The 23,223-nt window shown below is 41.1% G+C and overlaps 1 pseudogene; it reads right to left on the bottom strand.

Annotated features, from left to right (window-relative positions):
- Nucleotides 1–4,055: 4,055 nt before the first annotated feature.
- LOC110210323 (DNA-directed RNA polymerase III subunit RPC6-like) lies at nt 4,056–4,871 on the bottom strand (annotated as a pseudogene).
- Between the last annotated feature and the right edge of the window lie 18,352 nt (nt 4,872–23,223).

Genomic DNA, 23,223 nt, shown 5'->3' with positions numbered 1-23,223 from the left:
CCATCCAAACAGATTTCCAAGCCAGGGCAAGCCTACTGCCTCTGATCATTAGCCAGAGACTCGTCACCCTTTGTGTACTTAGAGTTCACTTTGAAAGCTGCATTTTCTCAGTGTCCCTTTCACCGCCTGAGGAAAGCCCCTTAAATATAGTTTTTCAGTTTCTGGTGGTGTCATCTCGGTTCAAGTTTACTCTAGACACCATTTAACTGGGACCCAAGACTTGAACAAGAATTCAAAAGGCAGAAACTCATAATGGCTGTTGGTGAAACCGACAGCTCTTTATAAAATGATACCCCATTCTCACCAGCACATAGAAACTCATTTAGGTAAGGGGTAAAAGGGGGCCGGGAAAGGGAGCCCGACACCGTACAGTAGCTCCACTGTTTTCCCGCTTAAACTCCTTTTATCTCATATTCATAAACACAGGCTCCCCGTATGATATAAAACACATTCAGTTGTCACTGAAATGCTGTGATTTATGGAGCAGGACTGTCCCTAGGAGGGGAACAACATGGGTGCTTATTTTGGCTGGTGCATTAACTCAGACTGCTGAGTGGCTGGAGGAGTTGTGAACATTAATGACCAGAGGTTAATGATTTCTTTTTACTATTTTTTTATTTTATTGGAAATATTTATTCAGTTTCAGTGATGGTGGGTCCCATGTGACCCCAGTCAAAGCCAGGCAGGGATCCATCTTACTCCATTTGCCTCTAGAGGACACAAGGAGAGTAGGTCTTGATGTCGCTATCAGAGATCTATGGTCTCTCTGCATTAAAGCCTTTCTGGCAAATGGAAAAGAGAGAAAGGGACAGGAAGAGGCACTGGATCTCCTCTGCCATCACTCTAGACCAGGCTGTATTTCATAGACTCAGAGTTGTAGAGTTAGAAGGGACCTCAGAGGTCTCGTGCTACAGCTCAGCGCTGTAATGCTCTCCCCACCACCACAGAACTCCAGCTTCTTCTCCTATTTCCCTGGCCTTTTCCCACTAAACAAAAAACCCTGGGTTTCTTACTCTTCCTATTCACTGATCATGGGGTGGTGAGGAGAATTATAACCATTCTTTATAGGGAACAAAAATATGATTTCTACCCATTGGCCCTCGTTTTCCACAACTTGGGCCAAACCTTCAAAGATGGCGGTCACCTCCCTCTAAAGGTTTTTACATCTCCTAACTCAATATTTGCAAGCACTTCAGGCAATCCTCACATACATGTTATGGCTTCCAGTCCTCCTTCTTCCTCTTCGCTCAACACACACACACACACACACACACACACACACACACACACACATTTCTTGAAATGCTCCAGTTGTCATTATCCCTCCTAAAATGGGATGCCCAAAAGTGAATATAATATTCTAGGTTTGGGAAAAGGCCCAGCCACGAGCTCACTCTCTTTTCAGGATCACCCTCTGGCTTTCTCCACCGCTACACCAGCTCCATCTTCCTACCCTTCCAGTCGCCCTTTATGAGTTTTCTTCCTCTATCAGAATTTAAGCTCCTTGAGAGTAGGGACTATCTTGTTTTCTGAGGTAACTATGTAGTAAAGCAGATAAAGCAATGGGTCTGGAGTCAGGAAGGCCAGCATGTCCAAATCTGGCCTCGGATACTTTCTGGCTTCATGACCCTGGGCAAGTCAGCTTAACTTCTGCCTGCCTCAGTTTCCTCATCTGTAAAATTGAGATAATAATAGCATCTGCCTCCCAGGGTTGTTGTGAGAATCAAGTGAGATAATATTTCTAAACTGCTTAGCAAAATGGCACATAAATGCTTGTTCCCTTCCCTTGTTTTTGTATCTCTAGAACTTAGTACAGAACTTGACACATTGTAAACAATGAATGGTTTATCTATCATCATATCTGTCTCTCTATCCTCTTCATCTATCCTCTATTCTCTATTTTTTCTCTGTCTACTCTTAGTCTATTTATCTATCCTCTGTCTATTCTATCTATCCATCTATCTTCTCTCAATCTCTCTCTCTCTCTCTCTCTCTCTCTCTCTCTCTCTCTTTCTCTCTCAGCTTTATCACTGCTACATTCATGAACTGCTAAAATCTATAAGCTAAATTCTCTATATTACGTAGGAAGCCCCAGAGTCACATGATTAAAGATTGAATTAGCTACAGATTCACATTTGATTAGACTTTTTTGATAAATGGTAAAGTTTCTTGGGGAAGGAAACGAGAGGGCTGTGAGTTCACAATTTTCCCCATGAAACATTTTCATTAATCCTCAGCTGCTGCTTCTTCTTCTTCTTCTTCTTCTTCTTCTTCTTCTTTTCTTCTTCTTCTTCTTCTTCTTCTTCTTTTCCTCCTCCTCCTCCTCCTCCTCCTCCTCTTCTTCCTCTTCCTCCTTCTTCTCCTTCTACTATTTCTTCTTCATCTTCATCTTTTAAAGACAAACTTTATTTTCTAGGCCATCACTGTTTTAAAAATTGATATGTAACTGTATTTCCAGAGCAATTATGATTTGTCATTAAATATAAATGATAGGCAACAATGAAATGGAACCATTGAGTTAAGCCTAGGACACTATGAAATAAAGCAAATGTTTCAAATGAAATTAATAATTTTACTAAACAAGAATATTAATTAACATCTATCCATTGGGGAAAAAAAGTATATCTTTGGTAATTGTCATTATTTTGGCTTGAAGTTTTCATACTTCTGTTAGACTGCTTCTCTGCTTCAATTTAACAACAGCACACAGCCTGAAAACAGACCAATGATAGCAGCCACCATGGCATGGAAATGAGGACCTTACTGTTACTTGCCTCAGTCCACCAAGGGGCACCTGGAGGGACCCACATGAATGACTTTGAGGAACCTTTCCCCACCCCCAACTTAATCCCAAATGCTCAGTTCCCAATCTCTCATCAAGCAGTGGATATCCACTTTCAGCTGAATGCTGACCTGCTCCCACTCCACACCCCACCCCAACTCCATCTTGGCTAGAGGCAATCCAGACACTGCACTTTAACCCCTTGACTCACCCAACTATCTCTTTTCCAAGTCATTGGTTGAGAACTGTCTGCCCCACCACTGCTGCCCAAGGTCCACAAAGCCTTCCCATCTGCCCTGCCATTTTGTCAGCTGGTCTCGTGGCCTTTTTATCTGCCATGAAGCTGAATTCTTCCTTATATGCTGCCCACCCAAATTACAGCATGAGCTCCTTGAAGGCAGGAACCATGTCCCTTTCCTTTTTGTGCCTACAGAATTTAGCACTGTTCTGGCCAAACAGGAAGTGCTTTTCAAATGCTTTTCTATTCCATTATGTGGGAATAAATAGAGTGTTTGGAGGAAACAATGCCTACCCGAGTGGGGAACCTATGGCCTCAAGGTCACATGTGGCCCCTAAGTGACCATTCGGTCAAAGGGATGCACTTGAGGACCTCGAGGGCCACATGTGGCCTTGAGGCCACGAGTTCCCCAAGTCTGAACCTTTCCACATATCTACCTACTCCTCATTTTCTGTCCTTGCTATTCCTGCTTCTACTACCTTTAAGTCTTTTCATCTGGAAGCTTTCAACTTCTAGCTCAAATGATAAAGGGGAAAATGATAATGGCAGAAGTGAACCAGATAGAATGCCTTTTCACAATATCTGCTATTAGTCAGCTCAAAATTCCTTGTCTCTAGCAACAACATAGGAAAGGGAAATTTCAAGTTCCCTTTGTTACCTCTGTCCTTGGCAGATGTCAGAATTATCTTGTAGTTTATTTTCCTCTTAACAACCACTCAAAAATAATCCCTCTTGACAGCCTCGGTAGGTAAATTCCTTCTATTTTCACAGTTCTTTATTAGTAGGAGGAATGGTTTCACTACTAATCTCTAATAGCTGCCTCATGTACTTTTGGCCCATTCATCAATATAGATCAGAATTTTTAATCTTTATAAATACAAATATGTTCTTGACAGCAGGAAATCTATATCTCTTTTAGTGAAGTTTGCTTTTAACCAACTTTCACACTTCATGATAAATACAATTCTTGGCATTCAAAGGAATTTCATTTTCTTCCTGCATTTGTAAAATGTGAGTAGAATACACACTTTGCTATTAAAATTCCAGCCACTCTTGTCATATAAATACAATTTGATGGTGAAATTTCACCACCTTCATGGCAGTCATCCAAAACCCTCTTTTGCAGCAGTGATGGTTATTTCCATTTGTCATCATAAATAAGCATGTTCAGAATTGTTTCAATATCTTCCATGGTCAGCTCTACCTTACTAATGCCTAGTTCACAAATATATTTCCATACTTCATGAGATGAAGCCAAGGAATTGTTTCTGTGTATCCTAGGGTTCTGTTTGCTCTCTCTAGATGTTCCTGCCTTTCTTTGTCAGAATTTAAAACACCATTGGCTTAGCACTTCTACAAATTCAGATTCAAAATCTTGGTCACTATACCAGGCTCCACCAGTTACTGATTGCTCAGGTTGTAAACTATACAACACACAAATCTTCTTTTCTTGGATAAACTTTTTACTCTCCAAATTCTTTGGTATTTTGCTGATTTATGTTAATGACAAGTTACTTTTCTATCAAATATCTCTGTTCCAGATACCTTTCTTTCTGGCATCTTCTATGATTTGGTATACCAACTTCTCTTGGTTATCTGACCCTTGCATTTTACCAGTATTCTGAGATGCTGTTATTCTGTGCAGAAGGACTGTATTGTTCTTTAAGAGATCCAACTGTCCCATGGATAAAAGTCTGTTGACAGCCATTACCCTCTGTTGGTTTGCATATGAGGCATCTCATTCTGAATAACTTGATCTGTGATCCCATGAGGGAACTGATGTCACAGTTCTATAGTCCTGTTTTCTATTTTGACCAGGTCCTCATCTGGCTTAGCTTTCACCTTAGTCATGAGGAGGCTGTGGTCAGTTCAGCGGGGACTGAGACACTAGGAGTTAGCTGAAACCTCAGGCAACCAACCCCACCCCACCCCCCAACTCTTAACCTCAGCTTCTTAAGAAACTTGCAGAAATCACTTGAAGGAAGAGAGGCACCCCCACACACACCTGTGCTACTTCAGGGGATGTCATCAGCATCTTATAGGTTCATGGAACTGAGTGCATGTCATCGTATAGCTGTGAGCATAATATTGTAGGGATGGGAGGAATGTCAGAGATCATCCGCTACACCGATGTCAAACTCAAATAAAATCAGGAACATTAAATTGTACATAAGGATCCCTGAGGGCTGCCTATTGGCTTAGAAAACCTCTTTTAACATTATCTATGTTCTATGTATTTTTACTTATTTTATTAAAGATTTCTTAATTATATTTTAATCTGATTAGTGTTGCCAACACCTTTGAACTAATCCAACCTGCCCATTTTATAGATAAAGAAATTGAGGACTAGAGAAGAAAAATAACTTCTCCAACATTGCATAGCTAATAAGGACTGAGTTCAGATCTTGCCTTAGACACTTCCTAGCTATGTGATGTTGGATGAGTCATGTAACTTTTTTCAGCCTTAATTACCTCATCTGTAAAATTGAGATAATAATTGTACCTACCACAATGATTATCATGAAAATTCAGTGAAACAACATGTATAGTTCTTATAAATTTTAAAGTTCTATATAAATATTATTTTATTATTAAATAGTAATAATAAATATAAAAGTAAATTATTAGTAAATTCACAGAGCCAGGATTCAAATCAGGTACACTGATTTTTCAACCCCAGTGCTCTCTCCACTGTATACTTCAAGCTACCTTTAAAGTGGAAGGTCAAAAGGTTCCAAAGCAAGGAGTTTGAAGGACTCAGGGTTAGAGAGCCAAAAAGCTTATGGGGCTGACTTTTTTTTTTTGTGGCTCTATATCCCATCTTCCTTCCTGTTTCTGGTCTAGGAAGTGAGAATGAAGACAAATCACTTTCTCCATATGGGTTTCTCCCTTCTTTCATCAGGGAACAGAAGGCAGTCCCATCACCTTGGCATAGATCCAGACACCAGTCAGCTTTATTAAGAGAGATAGAAGGGGTGAAGAAGGCTCCTTTCCTGCCTCTTCTCTCCCAATCTCTAATCCGTGCCTTGGGTGCTATAGAAGTGGTTGAGTGATGCAATCATGGCTTTATTTCCTAGAGGAAAAGGTGTAGAGAACAGCAGGAAGAGTTTTCTACATGAGTTGCCCTAGATGACCTTAAAGGTCTCTTCGGCTCAAAGATTCTGCGGTCTTCTGAGCTTCTCTGCCTCATTCCAATTGCTTAGGACAAAACAGCCAGACCCAGGAGAGCACTTTGTCCAGCCAAGTGCTCTCCCTGCTTGGCGTAGACAGCATGCTGACCTTGGACCAAGCACGGGAAGCAAAGACAGTGCCTGTCACAAAGCCACGCTGAGACGCCAAGATTCAAGCCGGGGCTTCCATTTCTGGCGGCATGAACACAATCAAACACCAATCGGCAGGTCATCAGCCCTCTTGACTTTAAAAATGTCATCCAATCCCCCAATACCTTTGAAAGGCAAATCAAAATTGGCTTATTTTGGGAATAGAAATAACCAGCAAGCTGCTGCTCTCTTGTTTGTGAGAAACAGCTTGGGATTTTCTGTTGTTCATCATTACATAATACAATAGCCCCATTTTCATTTTTGTAATGGCCTTCAAAATTAATCACAACTTCTTTTGGTGGTCTAGACCTGATTTCAGCAATATGTGGAACTCCCAGTGTGAAAACTTCTTTCAGTGATCTAGATTGCCACCTCATTATAATTTATAGGTTTAGAGAGTTTCCTGGGGACTGGGGGGCATTGAGAAGTTAAATAATTCCCTCAAGCTTACATAGCCAGTGTATGTCAAAGGTACACCCTGAACTCAAGTTTTCCTGATGCTAAGATTGGCCTTCACTCTGACATTTAATTTTCAATAAAAATTTTTAATAAAAATTTATTTTAATGAAAAAGACAAATACAAGCACATGCCATATAACATTTTGTTGGAGGGAACCTAAAACTAAAATTGATGGCAGTTAATTCGGTTGAACAAACTACCATACAGTATCAGAAATCCTAAAAGGCTGGGGATCACTGATCTCACCAAGCATAGGAAAATAGAAGACAATATATTTCCACTTACTAGAATTCAAAGGTTTGAAGAGATGGATTTTCTTCCCTAGATGAGTAGATAAAACAAGAGGGATTCAGCAATAAAATTCTAAAACTTTTCTGCTGGTATAGATACCCTTCTGCGGTTCAAAATGATATTCACATGTTATCACTCAATTTCAGCGCTTCAAAGGCTGTGGCTTTCCACGACTCAAAGCCATCTAACTTAACTGGAAAAATATTGGTATTAAAAAGATAAGCCTTAGTTTCAGGGAGAAAGCTTGGACTTATTAAAAAAAAAAGCTTTGCAATTTCCCAGGGCAATGCTGTCTCTTCTCCTACTGTGCAATTACAGGCCCAGTCAATTGTCCTTTTGCAGTGTCTCTGTAATACACACACATATAAATATAGTATACATGTGTATAAAATACACACGTGTGTATTGTATAAAATATACACATATTTTATATGTATACATGATATACATATACTATAAATATATGTGTGTGTGTGTGTGTGTGTGTGTGTGTGTGTGTGTGTGTGTGTGTATGAACTCAGGTCTTCTGACTTCAGAACCAATGATCCATTCATTCATCCATATATTTTGTGTGTGTGTGTGTGTATACATATACATATGTGTGTGTATACGTATGTATAATATCTATGTGTATATGTGTGTATATACACACACACACACACACACACACACTCACACACACACAAAATTGGTAGACCAGAGCTTTATGGAAAAATGAATAGATCACTGGTTCTGAAGTCAGAAGATCTGGGTTCAAATGCGAACTCCCCGGACCTTAATGAGGAATGACAGGTTGAACTACACTTCCAGCTCTAAATCTATAATGCTATGGATTTTATAAAGTAGAAGTGAAATAGTAGTTATGTATTGTCAAGCAGAAGGAAAGAGATGGCCCATGAGAATTTTGTAATTCCCATGAAAACTTCTATCATCCTCTACTTGTTCTTTCTGGAATTTTGGTTGGTTGCTGCTTTTTTTTTCTTTCTTTCTTTTTTTTAATTTGACAAACTTGTCCTTGTGTGATCCTGAAGGTGGTTGTGGTGCCAGGTTTGGAGGATGGAGATTGGGGAAGAGCCGCCTAACCGATCCTCTTCAACCACACAGTAGATCTCTCTGGCTTGCACCAGCCTCCCTGCCCAATTCCATATCATCAGAGCTGTTATCATCTTCAGCTGTAGCTTCACCTCTGTTCCCTGGCTCTTTACATAACCTGACCTCCACCAGCCGAGTATAGCTGTTTTCTTTGTGCTCATGTGTTTCTAGTATCAACACCAATCCTTTTCTACACAAAGGGTGGGTTCCCATGAACTCCATTCTTGATTTTATTACCAGCTGGTTCTTATTAGAGATTAACCAATAAAAATGAGTAATACAGTCGCCAATGTGTTCCTCCATGTAGCACTTCTCCATGTGTTTCAATTTACCAATCAACCAATAAAACCCTGCCCTTCAATGAACTGAATTCCATACCTCACATATTTTGCTTATTTTGATAAATGCAGCTTTTCATAGATAAAAAGAGGAGGAATCTGGCTTCCACTGTCTCCTGTTAGCAAGAACATTTGTGTTTGTTCGATGAATTAACCGATGCTGCTCGATCTCCTCTCTGACGCTTATTACTCCTCAATTTCAGAGCTTCTAATGTTTCTATTTGAATACTCCTTGTCAGCGTCTATTGTTAAAGTCTGCCGTCAGAGTTCTGCAGAAACAGGCTAGGTTCCCTATGCTTCCAAAGGCTTGTTTTTCTCTTCTTTCAAATCGTTCACTCTCCACCTGTTTGTTTCTTTGTTCTAAAACAGGGATTTGTAACCTGGGGATCTGTGACCTTGTTTAAAAAAAATAGTTGGGGGGAGCTAGGTGGCGCAGTGAATAGAACTCTGGTCCTGGAGTCAGGAGGACCTGAGTTCAAATCCAGCCTCAGACACTTGACACTTACTAGCTGTGTGACCCTGGGCAAGTCACTTAACCCCGATCACCTCACCAAAAAGTGCAAAAAAAAAAAAGTTGGGTAACTATTTCAATAGAATTGGTTTCCTTTGTAATCCAAGTTATTTTATTTTATGCATTTAAAAAACATTGTTTGGAGAAGGGGTCTGACATATATGGACATCCTCAGACCATCACCAGAGTGGTCCAGGAGCCCAAAAGCCAAAGATCCCTTGGTCGAAAAACAGTTGTGACTCAGTGAGTTTGCTTTTACTTGTACTTCCTGGGCTAGTTGCTTGTTTCAATTCCCACTTCTTCTGAATCTCATGCATCCTAAGAAACCACTGGGACTGCTCTTGATTCCATTTCTCCTCTCTCCCCCAGCCAGAGGATTATAGGATTTAGAGCTGGAAGGGAATCTTAGAGATTGTCTACTTCTCAACTTGGAGTCTGTGAACTGGCTCTCTTTTCTTAATATTTAGATAGCCATTTCAATATAATTGGCATCCTTTGTAATTCTATTTTATGCATTTAAAAAGGAGGCTTCATGGAACTTACCAAAGGGGTTCATGACACAGGCACACCCCAAAAGTTTAAGAACCCCAGAATTAGTGCCTTGTTGTCTTATAGATAAGGAAATGAAGTCCCAGAGAAGGTAAACGACTTTTCCAAAGTCACACAATGACAAATAGCAGTTAGGATTCAAACTAGGATCCTTTAACTCCTAAATGTAGCCCCCTTTCTATGAGCCAGTACCATCTCTGGAGTTTTCCAATGTGCAAAAAACCTTAGGGAATCCAGATAGGAGGAATATGAGTATTTTCAACTCTAATTTGGTCATCAGTGAAGATGCAATTATGTAAACCTTTTAAGGGTGCAAGACATTCAGCAAGAAAGAAGAGAATAGACACTGTGCAATCCAATATTTATTAAGGGCCTGCTAGGTGCCTAGCACTGAGGAAAAGACATGGAGAAGCAGTCGTAGCTAACAACCCCAAAATGATTTGAAGTTTACAAAGGAAGAAAACAGACATTTATTAAGTGCCTACTGTGTGCCAGGCACCATGTTAAGTGCTTTACAAATGTTATCTGAGATGATCCTCAACCAACCCTACAAAATGGGTGCTATCTCCATTTTACAGTAGAGGAAAAAGTGGCTGACTGGGGTTAGGTGACTTCCCAGGGCATACAGCTTCCAAGCGTCTGAGGCCAGATTTGAACTCAGGCCTTCCTGACTCCAGGCCCAAAGAGTTTTATATACTTTATTTCATTTGTTCCTCTCAACAATCTCAGAAGATATCAACATAGGTGTTATCATCCCTTTTGCAGATGAGGAAAATAGAGAGTGAAAGTGACTTGATTGTGGCTTCCCTGCTAGTGGATATCAGTGGCAGGAGTCTCTTTGGATACTAGGTTCCACTCCCTTTTCAATATACTTCCCCATGTCAACAGGATTCCTGCTCTCAATTTTATAGTCTAGAAGGGGACAAAGTAGCCTGCAACACGTTTTGTATGCAAATAGGTTTTTTTGGTTTGTTTGTTTGTTTTGTTCAGTCATTTTTCAGCCAGTGACTTACCCAGGGTCATACAGCTAGTAAGTGTCTGAGGCCAGATTTGAACTCAGGAAGATGAATCTTCCCAACTACACCAGGTGCTCTATGTACTGCATCACCTAGCTGCCACAAAAGACACTTACTTAATAAATACTTGTTGATTGATGAATGTATTGATTGATTTTGACATTCAATGTCCCGGTTTTCTTGGCAAAGATGGTGGAGTGGTTTGCCATTTCTCTCTCCAGCTCATTTTACAGATGAGGAAACCGAGGCAAACAGGGTTAAGCGACTTGCCCAGGGTCATGCAGGTAGTAAGTGTCTGAGGTAAAATTTGAACTCAAGTCTTCCAGACTCCAGGCACCACCTAGGTGCCCCAATGTATACAAATAACTATAATAAAAAATAATCAGGATAAGACTTTATATTCGTATAAGTTCAAGGCTTACAAAATACCTTTGGTGGAACAATCTGATTCACACAATAGCCTCATAGGGTAGGTACCATAAGGATGATGTGAGTGTTTGTAACTCTCATTCCCTTTCCTAGCGTGCATATGTGTGATTAGAGTTCACAGGAGGGACAGATCACTCCTAGCAGTAAGGATCAGGAAAGGCCATGCGGAGGAGGTGGTGTCTAAACCAGACCAGAAAGAATGAGGAGGATTTCAGCCGAGGGGGAGAGGAGGAGGAGACAAGAGCCTGAGCAAAGGCATTCAGGAGGCGAAAACAGGAGGCGTAGGGGACTGATGTACAGAAAGATTGTGGAGGGTCTTGAGTGAAAGGCTAAGGAGCCTGTGACATGTTCTCTATTAGGAGATGCTTAGAGACAGCCTTTATGAAGCTCTCACTATGTGCCAGGCATTGTGCTAAGTGCTGGTAATACATACGTTCCCAAGCAAACAGTCCCTGTCCTCAAGCAGCTTATAAAAAGTGTCCCAAAAGTCTTAGTGACATTTTTTGCACTAAGACTTTTGGGATACCCCTCTATTTTAAAGGGGGGAAAAAACACTGAAAGGGAGGGACAAAAATTGATTACTGCCCCCAAAAGAGGCGTAGTTTGGAACTGGTGGCTGGGAAAGGAGGGATTCCGAGAAAGATAAACAGAAAGCACACTTCTAAGAGCCTGGATGGACCATGTTTCCAAAGAGGAAAGTAGGAATGATGGCCCAAGTGGAGGCAGTGTGCTGGCTGGGGATTGAGTTTTATCTAAGCTCTGTGTCTCTCACAGTGCCTAGTACAGAATGTAAGTTCCCTGCTGGTAGAAATGGTTTCCTTTTTTTTGTCCTGGAGGCCTGGATGAGGGGGTCCTATCCCTAGCCTGACTGCTGCCAGGCGTGGAGAAAAGCCTGATAAGCCTGCTCCCAGAAAGCCCCAACAGTATGGAAAAGAAGGGCCCTGCCCCTTGATTTTCAGCACGGGCAGACATTCTATTCCTGGCTGAAGGCTGCTAACCACCTGGTGATGGGATGACTGGTGACTGATCGCTGAGCCAGAGCTGCAGTGTGCTCAGAAGGGATGAACTGGCTAACTGAATTTGCTCTGTAGCGTGGGCTGCGCTGGGCACAAAGAGAGACCTACTTCGGAGGCTCCTCCCGACCTGGGATCAGCAAGTGGCCTGTGAATTGACCCTTGTTGATTTCTCTTTGTTCTTTCCATCTTTGGCTGAAGGAATATTGAAAATCATGCCCTGGGGTGTTGGGGGGATCTTTTAAGACGTTCCTGTTATGTCTTCTCAACAAATCTCCCTTTGTAAAAGACAATTGTATGGGGCAACTAGGTGGTGCAGTGGAGAGAGTGCTAGATTCATAAAGACTGTCTTCCTGAGTTCAAATCTAGCCTTAGACACTTACTAGCTGTGCAACCCTGGGCAAGTCATCTAAATACATTTGCCTCAGTTTCCTCATCTGGAGGAATGGGATGGCAAATCACTCCAAGATGTTGGCCAAGAAAATCCTCAATGAGATCACAACTGAAATGATTTACCAACAAAAGTTAATTGAAGTTCATTGGTTTAATGAAACTATGGCTCTGATCACTGCTGATTTACTGTGGGGATGAACACACTAGAATGGGGCTCAAGCTAAAAGTATTAGAGACACACGAATTCCTAGAACCTTGAAGGGAACGTGTAGGTAGCCTCCCTCTAAATAACTACAGTTGTATGTGAGCACATTAATAGGGTAATAGGTTAATAGTGTATCGTATTGTATTGTGTGTTGTTATAGATCATGTCCTCATTACACGTGAGGTATTTGACACTCACACATATAAAACAGTGAGCAAATAAAAACAGCATAGAATTGTCCCCTTATCTAGCTCCTCATGTCTTCTATTTCTCCTATTGTACCTAGTGGAAGGCCAGCCCAGGCACAGAGTAGGGTCTCCGCATATTTCTGTTGATTGATTGAGGTTTCTAGGACACAAACCTATACTGGAAGAAGGGAAAGAGGAGAAGATATAATATTCCAAGGGAATACAGAATGTCAAACAAATCACTCAGGGCACTACTGCCAACACACTATTAACTGACTCTCTCTTGCCAAAGATTTTAATCTGGGTGACATCTAGGGCAGTCTCAAAAAGGGTAGCCTGAGGGGAATGCGGTATTGGGGGCTAGGGAAAGTAGGGGAGGGTGAAGTGAGTAGATCAGTCCATTGTCTTGGGTCGCTTTGTGCCAGATCATAATCCAACTTGTAGTCCTGCCCTCGAGGAGTTCATAGTTTGAGCTCTGGGAAATCTCTCTCAAATCAAAGGTGGTTATCAGGTTCTAAGGCCCTTCCTTTGTATAGGAAAAGCTTTTGCTGATTTCTTTGTCTGGAATGTTCCACCCTTCTCCCCCTACGCTCATTCTTCTCTATGCCATAGAAAACATTAACCATTCTTCAGGGTTCTACTCAGATACTGATTCCTCAAGAAGTTTTTCCTGCCCACCTCAGATCAATCACTAGAAGCACAGAAAGGACTAAATGGGGCTTTAGAAAAACATCTAAGATGAGATGTGCATACAACAGTTAAACAAAAACAGACAAAATAAATGAATATGGCCAAGCTAGATGTAAAGAAGACAAATATTAGCAATTATCTTAGTATGGGTAGAGAGCTAGAAGGGACTTCATAGCTCATCTAATCCAACCCTTTCATTTTATAGATGGGTAAACCGAGGCCCAGGAAGAGGAAGTCACTTGCCGAAGGTCACACAGGTAGAAACGAGCAGAGTTGGAATTTGAATGAAGCTTCCATGACTTCAAATTCAATTGGAAAACTTAGTATTCATTGTAGTACATTGCCTCAGTTACAGAATCTCAAAGTTGAAAAGGACCACAAAAGCCCCCTAGTCCTACCCTGAGCTGTCCTTTCCATCCTTCCCAGAATCAGTTGGCATGTTGCTTGGTTTTTCCTCTTTTAAAAAAAAATTATGGTAGGGGATAGTTCTCTGGAAAGAATGGGGCAAAATGAAAGATGTGTTCCACATCCTGACATGATATGTAGTGTTCTATACCCATAGCCCCTTACCTGTAATGCCTTGTCCACAGAGCTATACCCTGTGTACTCCACTAGTATTTAAACAATGTCAGCAGAGGTAATAAAACAGTCCCCTACCTGGCACATTAAATATAGCTCTTCTGTAGGACTTATAAATATATGGAAAAGAGAAGTAACAGGATGAGAAGACATGACTATATTTTCATCTGAACAATAGAAGGGGAGAGCCCAACAGCTCCCCTCCTTTTAACTATTTTCCACGTAGTAACCATCAAATAGGTTTGTTAAAACTTTGATCTGCATATTTTTACATAGCTCTCTCAACTAGGCAGCTGGGACCTGAAATCAGGAAATCCTGAGTTCAAATCTGGCCTCTGACACTTACCATCTTTGTGATGCTGGACAAGTCTCTTAACCACTGTGTGCCTCCATTTCCTCTTCTGTAAAATGAGCATAATAGTAGCATTTACCTGCCAGGGTTGTTGTGAGGACCAAGTAAAATAATATCTTATCAACTGTTTTGCAAGCCTTAGTGGACTATATGAATGTTAACTATAATTTTTGGTTATCATTTTTAATACTCATCTAAGACTATAAGAAAAATTGTCAAGAGAATATTAATACGTGGGCAACAATGACCATTTATATCCAGGTACCACAAACAAAGCCTCTAAAATCCATTTCCTTATGGAGGCTGCAGAGCTTTTTGGTCTGACTGTGTATTTTTTAACATCAATTAAGCATCAATCACTTCCTACTCCCTCATCAGTTTCTTACTTGACTCTCCCCAGAATCCAATTTTCCCCTCACTTTAAGAATGTAACAAACACTGAATCAATCGATGCATAGTTATTTTCACTTTGGGGGTATCCAAGTCAAGGTGTGGAGGCTGGTAGGGTGATCGTGGCTGTTATTCAGATCTTTGCACCAACAAACTGATATAGTTAGCCTTACAGTTCAAAGAGCCAGACTGTGGTATGGTCAATCAATTTTGACCATCTGGACTGCAGAATCTGTCCAACCATGAAACAGTCAGCTCTTCAACCAACCAGAAAAAAATCAGCAGAATAATTCATGTGAATCAACCCCATAGATCCTGCCATTGTTTTTGAGCCATATCTTTTCTTCATTGACAACAGCAATAACTTGCTGAGAAATGAAATTGTTTGCCGAGCTGCCCTGTCTCCCATCTTCTTGAATTTGATCTTCCCTCTCTCTCACTTCTCACATTCCATTGGTTACCAAATCCTGGAGGCTCATCCTCCACAACAGTCCTTGCCTCCATCTCTTTTTATGTCCACTCTCACCAGCCTTTCATCACCACTGAACTACGCTACTGCAGCAGCTTCCCTACAAGTCTTCCTGTCTCCCCTTTCACTCCTGTCTAATCCATCCTTCCTATGGTGGCCAAGATAATCTCTCTTATGCTCATATCTGGTCATGTCTTTTGCCTCAGCCCTCCTGGATCCTCCAAACCTGATGCCAACTCATCTTTCCTCATCTCATGCTCCTTATGTACTCTGCATCCCAACCAAACTCCTCAACACACACACAGCTCTTAAACCTCTACACCACCATCCTCCTAGTAGGAATTTCCAACTGCGCCGCTGGGTAGGGCAGAAAAAGCATTCATTTTGGAAGCAAAACACCTGGGTTCAAGTCCTCTCTCAGACTTACTATCTGTGTGAACTTGGGTAAGTCATCAACCTCTCTCAGTCTCAGATTTCTCAACTGATAGATTTCACCTTATCTTACCTGTAACCAGGTGTCCCTCTTATTTCCCAGTCACTAGCTCCAAATTCTACCATCTCTTTTTATATCCCCCACCCTTGTATGTGTGGTCTTTGGACATTAGAATGTGAGCTCCTTGACCACAAGGATTATCTTGTCTAATTGTTATTTGTATGCCCAGTGCCCACCATGGCTCCTGGAATACAGTAAGTGCTTAATAAATGCTCTCTCTAGCCATCATATAACTTTATCATCTACTGTCTATCACCTATCTTTCTCTTTATCATCTACCATCTCTATCATTTATCTAATCCTTTCCATCTATTATCTCTTTATCTCTAGCATAAATCTATTATCTATCAACTATCTATCACCTACTTATCATCTGTCTAGTTATCTATCCATCTTCTATTTATCTATCTACCTATTCATTCATCATATATCTATCTACTATCTATCTATCTATCATATATTTATCTGTCTATCCATCTGTCTAGATGTCTATCTATCTCTGTCCCTTATACCTGTAAAGCTCTTCCTTTCTCTTCATGTTTATTGAAGTTTTACTCATTATTTTAAAGCCCAGCTCAAATAAACTTCTCCCTCAGATCTCACAGGGTGCTTTATTTTGCACATTTCACAGACATGTCTCATGTTCAATTAGCACATCAGATCTGGAGTCAGGAAGACCGAAGTTCAAATCCAGCCTCAGACAATTACTCACTTTGTGACCATGGGGAAGTCTTTTAACCATAGTTTCTTCACCTGTCCAATGAGGATAATAAGAATAGCTGGCGTTTGTATAACACTTTAAGGTTTGCAAAGTGTTTTACAAATACTATTTCATTTTCTCTTCACAACAACCTTGAGAGGTAGATGCTACTTTTATCACCATTTAACAGATGAGTAAACTGAAGCAGATAGAAATTAAGTGACTTGACCAGGGTCACACAGGTGGTAATGTCTGAGGCTGGGTTTGAACTCAGGTCTTCCTAACTCCAGCCCCAGCATTCTATCCACCTTGCCATCTCCTTTCTAGGGTTGTTGTTAGGGTAAAATCAGATGTGTGTAAAGTGCTTTCCAAACCTTAAAATACTATACAAATGCCAGCTATTAATGTTATTGTTGAGAGCAGGGATCATATCTCATTTAAAACAGTATCTCCACTATCCTTTCTGGAGCCCAACACAAAACTTTACAAACAGCAGTAGGTACATAATCAATGTTTGTTGTTTCACCCAAATATAACAGGCTAATTATTGGCAAGAGGAGAATTCACAGAGAGACATTATAAAGTACCTGGGGTAACAGCAACAGTTCGTTAGGGGAAAATTAGGAGGTATAGGATGACAGTACTCTCCAGGTCTCTAGCCACCTGGCAATGTTTGGTCAATAACATTGCTAGAGAAAGCTTCTGTCTACCCCCTTTGACCCAACCTGGCCAAAATCTCCCCCTGAAAATGTGCAGACATTTAGGTCTCTGACAGAACAAATTTTCAAAGGAAAATCTTCAAATACTTCTTGCATGCTCAAGCAAAGCTGTTCAGGAAAATTCAGGGACTTGTATCTCTACCTTGTGGGTTTCTTTTAAAGTTAGTAAGTTATTGCTGGCATTTAACTAAGGAATTTTTTTTTCTTTTTTTTTTTCTTCCTTCTTTTTTTTTTTAAAAAAGCCAAAATGTTCCTTGCTTGTAACTTTTCAAATAGACAATTTATAGAAAAGAATGTCCAGTTTCCCCTTGCAGAGGGTCACCTCCATGGCATGAACGCCTCTATCTCTCGGCTAATCACACCCGCTGCTTCCCTTTCTGGCCCAAAGACCCGAGCTTGGCTTCATTATCACTTTTCAGCAGGCGAACAAAAATACAGTAAACCTTTCCATTAAGTGGAGCTGCTGAAAGGGGGCACTTTATTGTTTTAAGGTAGTTCAAAGGCAGCTCCAAAGCTCCCTGTAAAAACAGGCAGGAGTTCATGAAAACCCCAAGGTATAAATGTACGAACTGGATGCTTGAATGCTTGTCTGCCTACTTGGCTACTAATAGGAGCCCTTTCCTCTCCCTTGAAGGGCAGATTCAGGCTAGGGAAGCCCCCAGTCAAGAGTATCAGAGAAAGGTTCATCCCCATCACCCTCGTTTTTTACAGATGAGGAAACTGAGGCCCAGGCAGAGGAAGTGATCTGTCCAAGTTCTCTACTCAAGGAGATAAGAATAGCCAAACTAGGATTCCAAATCCTGTGCCTCTAAGTCCAAATTCATTCTTGTTTCAGTTGTCAAAATCCGTGGCCTTTCCCACCAATTTAGTGCCCCCTGGTTTGTGTCATGGCTGTCAAGAGCCAAGCAGGAGGATGTCCTTTTTCTGTTGTTTTTTTCCAAGTGTCATTCAAATGATCAGACTTTGACAATCACTCTTCCTAATGCTTAGTCACAACTGTGTAAAGATCCTAGAATCATAGAATTAGAGCTAGAAAGGACCTATCTGGTCAATTCAATTTCATAAGCAATTATAAAATACCTGCTATGTGGCAGGCACTATGATAGGTATTGGAGACCCAGAATCAACAAAATCCAAGTAGTCCAGCCTGAAAGGACTTTCCCTTTTGTTGAATTCAACTTTTTCATTTTAGAGTGAGTATCCTGGGTCTCATGGAGGTGAAATAACTTGCCCAAAGCAGGCAGGGTAGAACACTGGGCTTGGAGTCAGAAAGATCTGAGTCCAGATATAACCTCAGACATTTCCTAGCTATTTCCTAGTCACTTAACCTGTCTGCCTCAGTTTTCTCAACTGTACAATGGGGATAATAACAACCTCCCCGGGTTGTTGTGGGTATCCTATGAGAAGATATTTGTAAGGCACTTAACAGAGTTCCTGGCACATAGTAGGTACCTAATAAGTGCTTATTCTCTTTCCCTCAGAGTTACAAAGCTAGTCAGGGATAGAGCCGGATCTCAAAACCAGGACCTCTCACTTATTAATTTTGTGTTCTGTTCACTCCATCAGGCTGGTGGCATCCCCAGGAGGTGACAGCTTTCCTGCTTTCATTCTTTGATATGACATAACTTCTGTCGGGTATATTTCAGGTTTTTGAAGTACTCCTGCTAAGGGGAAGCAATACAGAGAGAGGAGTAACACTGAGAGTTTTGGGGGATATAGCAGAGAATCATAAAAACATTATGGAGAAAAAACTTGTTCGCTCTTTTAACTTGTGCTGCTATCTCTCTGTCTCTCCTCTCTGTTTTTGTCTCTTTCCCCTTTCCCCTTCCTCTCTCTCCTCCTGTCTGTCCTCCTCTTTGTCTCTGTCCCTTTCTCGTTTCCATCTTTATCCATCTATCTGTCTCTCTCTTCTTCCCCCTTACTCTTTCTTCCCTGTCTCTATCCCCCTTTTCTCTCTCTGTCTTCATCTATCTTTCTCTCTCTCTCTCCTTCCCCCTCACTCTCTTTCTTCCTCCCCTCCTTCCCCCCCTTCTCTGTCTCTTCCTCCCTCTGTTTCTGTCTTTGTCTGTCTGTCTGTCTATCTCTCACAAAACATGGACCTTCATTTCAATTAAAGCCTGTGAAAAATATTTGTCCATTTTGAGGTGTTTATTCACCCTGGAAAACTGGCTGCAGTTCAAATTCTGTGCTTTTCAGGGAAGAGAATAAACTACAGATTTGAATCTTCAAAACAGAATGCAGTTAGCAATTGTTCATTTGTTGAAAAAAATTTTAAACGTCCCTTTGTTTACTCAATTGCTTGAGGGCTTTTTGCTTGTTTACAGCTTTTTTAAAAAGCAGCAAAAAATTAAAATGGATAACAAGCAAAACAGATGAAATGCATTCAGGATTTTCCATAGCCAGTTAAGCATTTTCTGATGACTTGCCAGAGAGCGGAGAAAGCTGAATGTGCTAAGTGAACATTCACAATTACTATACATCCAAAATAGTTATGCTATGTTAAAACACAGAACATTGGAGCTGGAAGGGGCCTTAGGACATAGAACGTCAGAAGCAATCAATGCATCCATCAATCACTGAGTATTTATTGAGTGTCTTTTGGGGCAGCTAGGTGGTACAGTGGATAGAGTGCCAGGTCTGGAGACAAGAAGATTCATCTTCCTGAGTTTAAATCTGGTCTGTAATACCTACTTACTGTGTGACCCTGAGGCAAGTTTGCCTCAGTTTCATCATCTATAAAATGAGCTAGAGAAGGATATGGCAAACCACTCTGGTATCTTTGCCAAGAAAACCCCAAATGGGGTCACAAAGAGTCAGACACAACTGAAAATGACTGAACCACAACAACGTAAGAATCTGGTTGAGAGATTAATGAGGTAATGAGGGCCTGAACCTATAAGGACTTTTCACTGGCCGTCCCCCATTACTAGAAGATTCTGCCTCCTTACATCCACCTCTTAATTTCTCTGACTTTCTTCAACACCAGCTCAAATCCTATTTTTTGCAGGAGATCTTTCCTGGTCCTCTGAGGTGCCAGTGTATTCCCTCATCTACTGCGTCTTGTACATACCTGTTTACCATGCTGTCTCTTTCATTAGAATGTGAGCTTCTTGTGAACAGAGACTCTTTTTGCCTTTCCTTAGCATAGCGCCTGACAGTAAGTATTCAACAGTACTTGCTGATTAATTGATAAAGATCAGATCTGGAAGGGACTTTAGAATACAGAATGTCAGAGTTGTAAGAAACTAGAGAATAGGACATCAGAATTGTAAAGGTACTTATGATACAGAATATCAGAGCTGGACAAGACCTTAGAACATAAACTAGAACACCAGATCTGGGACCTTCAAACATAAAAAAACTAGAATTGTGAGGGACTCTGAAGCATAGAATGTTAATGTAAGGAACCTTAGAGCGTGAGTTGGAAGGGACCTTAGGATATAGAATATCTGAGCTAGAAGATGTCTTAAAAGTCATCTAACCCTATGGCCATTGTTGAATACTTGTGTTGGCATCTATGTATGCTGAAGCATGTCATTTATGAGTAGGTGTTGGTGATGGTGTTGGTGATTTTATCCATATGAATGATTCCCTTAACCCACGAAGATCACAATTTCAACACACCTCGCTGAATTGTCTCAAGCGTTGCTATGGCCCAAAGACTTCATCACCTGATAGGCGGCTCTTTGATGATAAGCCTGTCCTCCCATAGCTAAGATAGTCTTCAGATGATTGGTTAGCCCCTTGGTCAGCTGCTAAGCTCATTCTTGAAGCTGTGTGATTTTACAGAATGGGCCTTTTGTTGTACTCTTGTAGACTAGCCCTTGGGATCTCTAGGGCAACCATATGCCACAAAAAGGCACCGGATAAAGGTTTGAGCAGAGAATGTTCTTCATATCTTGGTGAAAGACTGAATCGACTAGATAGTTCATTCAAATGGCTGAACTGTTCAATACGTGCGGGCATACACAGGTGTACATGCATCTATGTGAGCATAGACACAAGTGCTGTTTTTCCTTGTAGAAGCGTAATCATAACTCTGCTTTCCAAGTGAGAAAATTGACATGGAATCAGATTCCGGTCCTGCTATTTCCCATAGAATTCCAGAATCTCAGAACCTGAAAGTACTTCCAAGGACACAGAGCCCAACCTATACCCAGTATACCCTCTAAAGAATCATTAACAAGTGATCATCCAGGCTTCATCTGATGGCCTTTGGTGATGGAGAAACCACTACCTCCCCAGTCAACCTCTTCCGCTCTTGAACCCCTCTGATTACTCAGTTTCCTCAAATAATTTCCTTCCTCCTCTCTGGGACTTCACAACCACATTTGTTAAATGTAGAGGTAGGAATTTGAGGATCTCAAAAATTCTTTCTAGCTCGAGAACCATGATTTTAAGTTTAATCTTTTTTGTAGTGGCAACAGAGCTGGTGAGCATTGTTCAGAAACTGAGGTGTCAGTATAGTCATGCTATGCCTGTTTTTAGGCTGTTTCCTTTTTTTTTTTGATCTTGTCATCAAAGTGACACAGTGGGTGCCTCTGTATAAATGCAGATATGACCACCGCCCTCTTCCCCTTAACCCCCACACCTAAATTCCATTTCATGTATATGAATAACAAGTTAAAGAGAGAGAGAGAAAGAGAGAGGAGGAGGAAGAGGAATTCTGACATGACATCTAGCCCTATGTTGAGTAGAAAAAGCAAAAATCAAAAAGGCTGGGAAATAGTGTGCAGCTTACCAATGATCTGGAAGTTTCAGACCAAAGGAGATCCTTAGGACTTTGGAAGATTATGGTTAATTAATTGGTTGCAGAAGAGGGCATCCTCCCAAAGATAGACATGGAGCCCTTACACAGGAACTGATGCACAGCCTGACCTGAAGACCTCACCTCCTGAAGATATTCATCAAGGGTTACGGATTCCAGACACCAAAGCTGGAACAGGCTCCCCTCCGGTCTGCCCAGTTATGGGACCTCTCTCTTGCCAGGCACATTAGAAGGTGCTGTTCCCTCAGGCACTACCTGGCTCTCTACCTAGGCACATCTGTCTCCATTTGTTTAGTCAGTGATTGAACAAGATCATAGTAGTAGTTGTAGTGAACACTTTACTGTTATAAAATACTTCCACTAAAGGAGTTGCTGGAATTGTAGTTCGAGAACTGGGGTTGGCTTCCTGGTTCTGTCATATAACCCCTTCACAGCTGGGGGTGAGTGACTTGCTCCTGTGAAACAGGGGAGTCACATGAAATGATCTCTAAACTGTCTTAGGGAATCCATCCTAGAAGAGGACATATTTTTAGGTGCCCTTGTTGTCTCCCCCACGAGAAGGTGAGCTCCTCCTTGCAAGTAGGGATTGTTTCACTTTTTGTTCTTGTATCCCCAGGACCTTAGCTACCACAATGCTTAGTACATAGTGAGCACTTAATACATACTTACTGACTGATCAACTGAATGATAAAGTGTGGGATTTGGAGAAAGGAACACCTAGAATCAAATCTTACTCCATCTACTCACTAGCTTTGTGACCCTGAACAAATCACTTAATTACTTTGAGCCTCAGTTTCCTCATCTGTAAAATAGGGATAATCCTAGCACACACTTCGGAAGATTGAATGCTGTACCATTTGTAAAGTGCTTTGCAAACCTTAAATAATAATAATAGTTGGCATTTCACATTCTAAGGTTTGGAAAGTGCTTTACACACATGGTCTCCTTTGAGCCTCACAACAGCCCTATGAAATAAGATCTCTTACGAGGCTGAAGAAGGTTGAGCAATGGCTCCAAGGTCACATAACTAGCAAAGGTCTGAGGGTGAGACTCAAGCCAAGATCATCTTAACTCTATTTCTAGCAATCCATCCACTCCCTCATCCTACCACCACTCTGCCAAGCTGTTGCTAATGGTCTCTATGTAAATGTCAGCCATTATCTTTATTATCATTATTCCATCTGATTTAATTCCAGTAAAGCAGTATGATGGTGTACTGTTGTCGTTTATCCTTCATT

Source organism: Phascolarctos cinereus, unplaced genomic scaffold, assembly GCF_003287225.1.
Source record: "Phascolarctos cinereus isolate Bilbo 61053 unplaced genomic scaffold, phaCin_HiC Scaffold_2;HRSCAF=192, whole genome shotgun sequence".
In the NCBI taxonomy this organism is placed as follows: domain Eukaryota; kingdom Metazoa; phylum Chordata; class Mammalia; order Diprotodontia; family Phascolarctidae; genus Phascolarctos; species Phascolarctos cinereus.
Note: the sequence above shows the minus strand (reverse complement) of the source record. Positions and strands in the feature narration are given on the sequence as shown.